Below are 8703 nucleotides of genomic sequence, written 5' to 3'. Positions count from 1 at the left end.
CTTATTGTTCAACTCCCACTTATGAATGTGGACATACAGTATTTGATTTTTTGTTCTTGTGTCAGTTTGCTGAGAATGATGGTTTCCAGCTTCATCCATATCCCTGAAAAGGACATCCTTTGAGTTCATCCCTGCAAATGAACTCATCCTTTTTTATGGCTGCATAGTATTCCATCATGTATATGTATCACATTTTCTTTATCCAGTCTATAATTTATGGGAATTTTGGTTGGTTCCAAGACTTTGCTATTGTGAACAGTGCTGCAATAAACATATGTGTGCATGTGTTTTTATAACAAAATGATTTACAATCCTTTGGGTATATACCCAGAAATGGGATTGCTGGGTCAAATGGTATTTCTGGTTCTAGATTCTTGAGCAATCACCACACTGTCTCCCACAATGGTTGAACTAATTTACACTCCCACCAACAGTGTAAAAGTGTTCCTATTTCTTCACAGCCTCTCCAGCATCTGTTGTTTCCTGACTTTTTAATGATCGCTGTTCTAACTGGTGTGAGATGATATCTCATTGTGGTTTTGATTTGGATTTCTCTAATGACCAGTGATTATCAGCTTTTTTTTCATGTGTTTGTTGGCCACACAAATGTCTTCTTTTGAAAAGTGTCTGTTCATATCCTTCTCCCACCATTGATGGTTTTTTTGTTGTTGTTGTTGAAGTTCCTTGTAGATTCTGGATATTAGCCCTTTGTCAGATGGCTAGATTGCAAAAATATTTTCCCATTCTGTAGGTTGCCTGTTCACTCAGATGATAGTTTCTTTTCCTGTGCAGAAGCTCTTTAGTTTAATTAGGTCCCAGTTGTCGATTTTAGTTTTTGTTGCCATTGCTTTTGGTGTTTTAGTCATGAAGTCTTTGCCCATGCCTATGTCCTGAATGGTATTGCCTAGGTTTTCTTCTAGAGTTTTTATGGTTTTAGGTCTTTCCTTTAAGTCTTTAATCCATCTTGAGTCAACTTTTGTGTAAGGTGTAAGGAAAGGGTCCAGTTTCAGTTTTCTGCATATGGCTTGCCAGTTTTCCCAACACCACTTATTAAATAGGGAATCCTTTCACCATTGCTTGTTTTTGTCAGGTTTGTCGAAGTTCAGATGGTTGTTGATGTGTGGTGTTATTTCTGGGGGCTCTGTTCTGTTCCATCAGTCTATATATCTGTTTTGGTAGGAGTACCATGCTGTTTTGGTTACCATAGCCTTATAGTATAGTTTGAGATCAGGTAGAGTGATGCTTCCACCTTTGTTCTCTTTGCTTAGGATGGTCTTTGCTATATGGCTCTTTTTTGGTTCCATATGTAATTTAAAGTAGTTTTTTCTAATTCTGTGAAGAATGTTAATGGTAGTTTGATGGGGATAGCATTGAATCTATAAATTACTTTGGGCAGTATGGCCATTTTCACGATATTGATTGTCCTTTCTTATTTCCTTGAGCAGTGATTTGTAGTTCTCCTTGAAGAGGTCCTTCACATCCCTTATAAGTTGTATTCCTAGGCATTTATTATCTTTGTAGCAGTTGTGAATGGGAGTTCACTCATTATTTGGTTCTCTGTTTGCCTATTATTGGTATATAGGAATTCTTGTGATTTTTTCACATCAATTTTGCATCCTGAGACTTTTCTGATGTTGCTTATAAGTGTAAGGAGTTTTTAGTCTGAGACAATGGGGTTCTCTAAATATACAATCATGCCATCTGCAAATAAAGACAATTTGACTTTCTCTCTTCCTATTTGAATACCTGTGTTTCTTTCTCTTGCCTGATTGCCCTGACCAGAACTTCCAATACTATGTTGAATAGGGGTGGTGAGAGAGGGCATCCTTGTCTTGCGCTGATTTTCAAAGGGAATGCTTCAAGCTTTTGCCCATTTCGTATGATATTGACTGTGCGTTTGTCATATATATATATATATATATATATGTATATCTTATTATTTTGAGTTACATTTAATCAATACCTAGTTTATTGAGTGTTTTTAGCATGAAGGGGTGTTGAATTTTATTGAAGGCTTTCTCTGCATCTGCTGAGATAATCATGTGGTTGTTGTCATTGGTTCTGTTTATGTGGTGGATTACATTTACTGATTTGTGTATGTTGAACCAGCCTTGCATCCCAGGGAGGAAGCCAGCTTGATCTTGGTAGACAAGTTTTTGATGTGCTGCTGGATTTGGTTTGCCAGTATTTTATTGAGGATTTTTGCACCAATGTTCATCAGGGATATTAGTCTGAAATCTTCTTTTGTTGTGTCTCTGCCAGGTTTTGGTATCTGGATATTGCTGGCCTCATAAAATGAATCAGGGAGGAATCCCTTTTTTTTAATTGTCTGGAATAGTTTCAGAAGGAATGGTACCACGTCCTCTTTGTAACTCTGATAGAATTTGACTGTGAATCTGTCTGGTCCTGGGCATTTTTTGGTTGGCAGACTATTAATTACTGCCTCAATTTTAGAACTTGTTATTGGTCTATTCAGGGATTCTACTTCTTCCTGATTTAGTCTTGGGATCATGTACGTATTCAGGAATTCATCCATTTCTCTTAGATTTTCTAGTTTATTTGTGTAGAGGTGTTTTTAGTATTTTCTGATGGTAGTTTGTGTTTCTGTGGGATCTGTGGTGATATCCCCTTCATCATTTTTTATTGTGTCTATTTGATTCTTCTCTCTTTTCTTCTTTATTAGTCTGGCTAGTGATATTTTTTATCTTTTCAAAAAATCACCTCCTGGATTCATTGATTTTTTTGAAGGGTCTTCCTGTGTCTCTATCTTCTTCAGTTCTGCTCTGATCTTTTTATTTCTTGTCTTCTGCCAGCTTTTGAATTTGTTTGCTCTTGCTTCTCTAGTTCTTTTAATTGTGATGTTAGGGTGTCGATATTAGATCTTTCCTGCTTTCTCTCATGGTCATCTAGTGCTATAAATTTCCCTCTGAACACGGCTTTGGCTGTGTCCTAGAGGTTCTGGTATGTTATGTCTTTGTTCTCATTGCTTTAAACAAACTTATTTATTTTTGCATTAATTTTGTTATTTACCCGATAGTCATTCAGGAGCAGGTTGTTCAGTTTCCATGTAGCTGTGTGGTTTTGAATAAGTTTCTTAATCCTGAGTTCTAATTTGATTGCACTGTTGTCTGAGAGACTGCTTGTTATGATTTCCTTTCTTTTGCATTTGTGGAGGAGTGTTTTACTTCCAATTATGTGGTCAATTTTAGAAGAAGTGTGATGTGGTGCTGAGAAGAGAATGTATATTCTGTGGATTTGGGGTGGAGAGCTCTGCAGATGTCTATTAGGTCCTCTTGGCTCAGAGCTGAGTTCAAGTCCCGAATTTCCTTGTTAATTTTCTGTCTAGTTGATCTGTCTAATATTGACAGTGGGGTGTTAAAGTCCCCCACCATTATTGTGTGGGAGTCTAAGTCTCTTTACAGGTCTCTAAGAACTTGTTTTATGCATCTGAGTGCTCCTGTATTTGAGTGCATATATATTTAGACTTATATTAGACTGTCATGTCTCGATGTATATCTGTATATATTATTTGATATTCAGAGAATCTAAAGCACTCATCTACTGTTTTAATGAGGTTTAACAGCTTTTAACAGTGAGTTTCATTTGTCATCTTCTTGTTGCATTGATTGCTTTACCATTATGTAATGCCCTTCTTTGTCTCCTTTGATCTTGGTCATTTAAAGTCTGTTTTATCAGAGAGTGGGATTGCAACATCTGCCTTTTTTTAGTTTCCATTTGCTTAGTAAATATTTCTCCATCTCTTTATTTTGAGCCAATGGGTGTCTTTGCACTTAAGATGGGTCTCCTGACTACAGCACACTAATATATCTTGACTCTTTATCCAATTTGCCAGTCTGTGTTTTTTAATTGGGTCATTTAGCCAGTTTACATTTAAGATTAATATTGTCATGTGTGAATTTGATCCTGTCATTATGATGCTCACTGATTATTTTGCCTGTTCATTGATGGAGTTTCTTCACAGTGTCAACGGACTTTACAATATGGTATGTTTTTGCAGTGACTGGTACTGGTTTTTTTCTTTCCATATTTAGTGCTTCCTTCAGGAACTCTTGTAAGGCAGACCTAGTGGTGACAAAATTTCTCAGCATTTGCTTGTCTGTAAAGAATTTTGTTTCTTCTTTGCTTATGAAGCTTAGTTTGGCTGGATATGAAATTCTGTGTTGAAAATTCTTTTCTTAAAGGATGTTGAATATTGGGCCCCCACTCTCTTCTGGCTTGTAGGGTTTCTGCAGAGAGATCTGCTGTTAGTCTGATGGGCTTCCCTCTGTGGGTAACCCAATCTTTCTCTCTGGCTGCCTTTAACATTTTTTTCTTCATTTCCACCTTGGTGAATGTGATGATTATGTGGCTTGGGATTGCTCTTCTTGAGGAGTATCTTTGTGGTGTTCTCTGTATTTCCTGAATTTGAACATTGGTCTGTCTTGCCAGTGGGGAAGTTCTCCTGGATAGTATCCTGAAGTGTGTTTTCCAACTTGGTTCCCTTCTCTGTCACTTTCAGGGACACCAATCAAATGTACGTTTGGTCTTTTCACATTATCCCATATTTCTTGAAAGCTTTGTTCATTTTTTTCATTCTTTTTTCTTTAATCTTGTCTCAACACTTTATTTCATTAAGTTGGTCTTCAATCTCTGATATTACTTCTTCCACTTGATTGATTTGGCTATCAATACTTGTGTATGATTTATGAAGTTCTCATGCCATGTTTTTCAGCTCCATCAGGTCATTTATGTTCTTTTCTAAACTGGTTATTCTAGTTAGTAGTTCCTGTAACCTTTTATCAAGGTTCCTAACTTCCTTGCATTGGGTTGGAACATTCTCCTTTAGCTTGGAGGAGTTTGTTATTACCTACCTTCTGAGGCCTACTTCTGTCAATTCATCAAACTCATTCTCTGTCCAGTTTTGTTCCCTTGCTGGCATGGAGTTGTGTTCCTTTGGATGAGAGGAGGCATTCTGGTTTTTTGAATTTTCATCCTTTTTGCGCTGGCTTTTCCTCATCTTTGTGGATTTATCTACCTTTGGTCATAGATGTTGGTGAGCTTTGGATGGAGTTTCTGTGTGAACATTCTTTTGGTTGATGTGAATACTATTTCTTTCTGCTCATTAGTTTTTCTTGTAACAGTCAGGCCTCTCTGCTGCAAGACTGCTGGAGTTTGCTGGAGGTCCACTTGAGACCCTGTTTGCCTGTATCACCAATGGAGGCTGCAGAACAGCAAAGACTGCTGCTTGTTCTTTCCTCTGGAAACTTTGTCCCAGAGGGCCATACATCAGATGCCAGCTGGAGACCTCCTATATCAGGTGTCTGTTGACCCCTTCTGGGAGGCATGGGTGTCAGGGATCTTCTTGAGGAGGCAGTCTGCACCTTAACAAGACTTAAGCCCTGTGCTGGGAGATCCACTACTTTCTTCAGAGCCAGCAAGCAGGAATGTTTAAGTCTGCTGAAGCTGTGCCCACAGCCGCCACTTCCCTTAGGCACTCTGTCCGAGGGAGATGGGGGTTTTATCTATAGCCCCTGACTAGGGCTGCTGCCTTTCTTTTAGAGATGCCTTGCCCAGAGAGGAGAAACCTAGAGAGGCAGTCTGTCTATAGCTGAGCTGTGGAGGGCTCTGTTCAGTTCGAACTTCCCAGAAGCTTTATTTACACTCTGAGGGGAAAAACGTCTACTCAAGCCTTAGTAATGGCAGACACCCCTTTCCCCACCAAGCTTGAGTGTCCCAGGTCAACTGCAGACTCCTGTGCTGGCAGCAAGAACTCTCAGCCAGTGGATCTCAGCTTGTTGGGCTCCTTGGGGTTGGAATCTGCTGGGCTAGACCACTTGGCTTTCTGGCTTCAGCCCCTTTCCAGGGGAGTGAACAGTTTTGTCTCACTGACGTTCCAGGAGCTACGGAGGTAAACAAATCAAAACAAAAAAACTCTTGCCGCTAGCTCGGTGTCTGCCCAAAAGGCTGCCCAGTTTTGTGCTTGAAACCCAGTGCCCTGGTGGCATAGGCACCTGCGGGAATCTCCTGATCTGCGGGTTGCAAAGACTGGGAAAAGCATACTATCTGACCCGGAGTGCACCGTTCCTCACAGCACAGTTTATATTATCTTATAAGATAATCCTCACAGAGGGATTATCTTATAAGAATACCATCAACGATTCGATACCTGAAGATATTTTCATGAAGTATGCTCCTGAAATGAGTCCATTCATTTATAGTGACATTTTAAGCACATTGAGTTGTTTTCAGTGAAACAATGCATACATTTTTAAAACAATAAATTTAATACAATTTATTTATATGTTTATTCATTCATAACTCTGGTGTATACTAGAAGGCTTAACTTAGATACTGAGGATCCACTGGTGACAGACAACTTACTGTCCCATGGCACTGTGTCAAAATGACAGGGCTGGTAAGATGTAGCTGCTTCTTAGAGTCTACTTTAGGAAGTAAAGGCAAGAAAAGACAAGATGTGAGTTCATATATAGTTTAACACAGACATGAATTCGACAATTATTTCTCAAGTGCTGTCAGTAATATTCCAAAAAGGGGGCCCAGGCTAGATGCTCACAAGCTTTCCTTCACAAAAACTAAAGAATAAAGAGAGGCAATGAAGAGTGGAGGACTAGAGTGGACAGAAACATATGCTCAATGTCATTTTTAATAAAAGAAAAGCATACACATTTATTTACTATAAATTTTGTGTGACACAGGAGACTTCAAAAATGAGTACCACCTCAAAACAGAAAAAACTGTGTATTTATTTTTTTCTTTTTTAAGTCAGAGTCTCACTCTACTGCCAGGCTGGAGTGCAGTGGTACAGTCTCACCTCACTGCAATCTCTTCTTCCCAGGTTCTAGCAATTCTCCTGCCTCAGTCTCCTGAGTAGCTAGGATTACAGGTGCATACCACCATGCCCAGCTAATTTTTGTATTTTTAGTAGAGACAGGGTTTCACCTTGTTGGCCAGGATGGTCTCGATCTCCTGACCTCATGATCCACCCATCTTGGTCTCCCAAAGTTCTGGGCTTACAGGCATGAGCCACCATGCCCCAGCTGAAACTGTGTATTTTTGTCAACAGTCATGCAAAAATATGACAAAAGGATATGATGTAATAGCAATAAACTGGGGGCTAACTTAACAAGGCCTATTTGTTAGATTCCTCTTGGTGTCTCTGTGTGACACTCTTTTCCTCCGAGTATAGGACACGAGAAGGTCTTATGGCCTTTTGTAGGAGAAGACTAGATCATTCTTTTAGGGTCTGCCTCAGGGAAGACGTTGGAGAAGGTCAGTGTAAACTTGCTTCTGCTATTTCTTCAAATACCAAGGTGCCATATTTTGGGGTACCATATCCTGAACCCCATGAACTTTTCCTTTAAAAACTTTTAAAGTTACTATGGATACATAATAGTTGTATATATTAATGGGGTACCTGTGATGTTTTGATACAGGCAAACAACGTGTAATGGTGAAATCAGAGTAAGTGGGGTATCCATTATCTCAAGCATTTATTCTTTCTTTTGTGTTAGGAATATTCCAATTCTACTTTTTTAGTTATATTAATGTTATTATCAACTATAATCATCCTAATGTGCTACTTAATACTAGATTGTATTCATTCTAACTGTATTTTTGTATCCATTAACCATTCCCTCTTTATGCCCCTCTCCCCATTATCCCTTCCAGCCTCTGATAACCATCACACTTCTCCCCATCCCCATGAATTCAATGCTTTTTTTTTTGTTTTTAGCTCCCTAAATAAGTGAGAACATGAAATATTTGTCTTTCTATACCTGAGCATTACAACTAACACAGCGTCCTCCAGTTACACTCATGCTGTTGCAAATGACAGGATTCCATTCTTTTTTATGGCTATTTAGTCATGGTGGGAGCCATGGTTATCACTATTTTTGGAAACTTGGTTATAATGGTTTCCATATTACATTTTAAACAGCGTCTCTCCCACGAATTTTTTGATCCTCTCCTTGGCAACCATGGAGGTGAACCTGCTTTTCTGTGGCCCACCAAGCAGACTCTGTGCTTTGTTCTAGGCACAGTGTCAAGCTTCTCTTGAGGCTCCTAGGGAATGGCTTTTCAGGGTGATGTGTATTCCAAAGCCAATAGCAAAGCACACATGACAATTTATTGAAAGTTTTTATTTATGCAATTTTTCTCCCTCCTTTATTCAGCCCACTGTGACCAAAAGGAGTCATGTGAGATTTGAGTAACTGGGTCTGCGAGTGTGGAATTTGTAATCCTTATGAGTCTCTCAGGGATGGAACATGTGACATGGCTTCAATAGTTAGAATCTCAGAGAAGCTGTAAGACTTAAGAAATACAGGGAAGGAGAATGAAGAGCAGAAGACAGGAGAGGAGGGCAGAGGGTAGGACAGGAAGAGAGTGCAGCAAGCAAAAAAAATCTATGAAGCATTGACCCAGGTGCACGGTTTAACCCATAGCCACATGGCTGTTGAAAGCCATGTTTCATGGTACTGCATGCTTCAGCAGCAATATGCCATTTATAAAAAAACTTGCACACTGTTCACAAATGAAGATTTCAAATTATCAAAAGAATGCCTAAAGAAAAACTTTGGTATTTCACTTGGCTTTGGTGTATTACATATTTTTTTTATGATGCAAGAGATGTCAGCAGCCAATTCAAAAGAGTTTCTAGGAATGTGGCTGCTCAAAGTCAACGTT

The sequence above is a fragment of the Callithrix jacchus genome, chromosome 4, assembly GCF_049354715.1.
Source record: "Callithrix jacchus isolate 240 chromosome 4, calJac240_pri, whole genome shotgun sequence".
Classification (NCBI taxonomy): domain Eukaryota; kingdom Metazoa; phylum Chordata; class Mammalia; order Primates; family Cebidae; genus Callithrix; species Callithrix jacchus.
Note: the sequence above shows the minus strand (reverse complement) of the source record.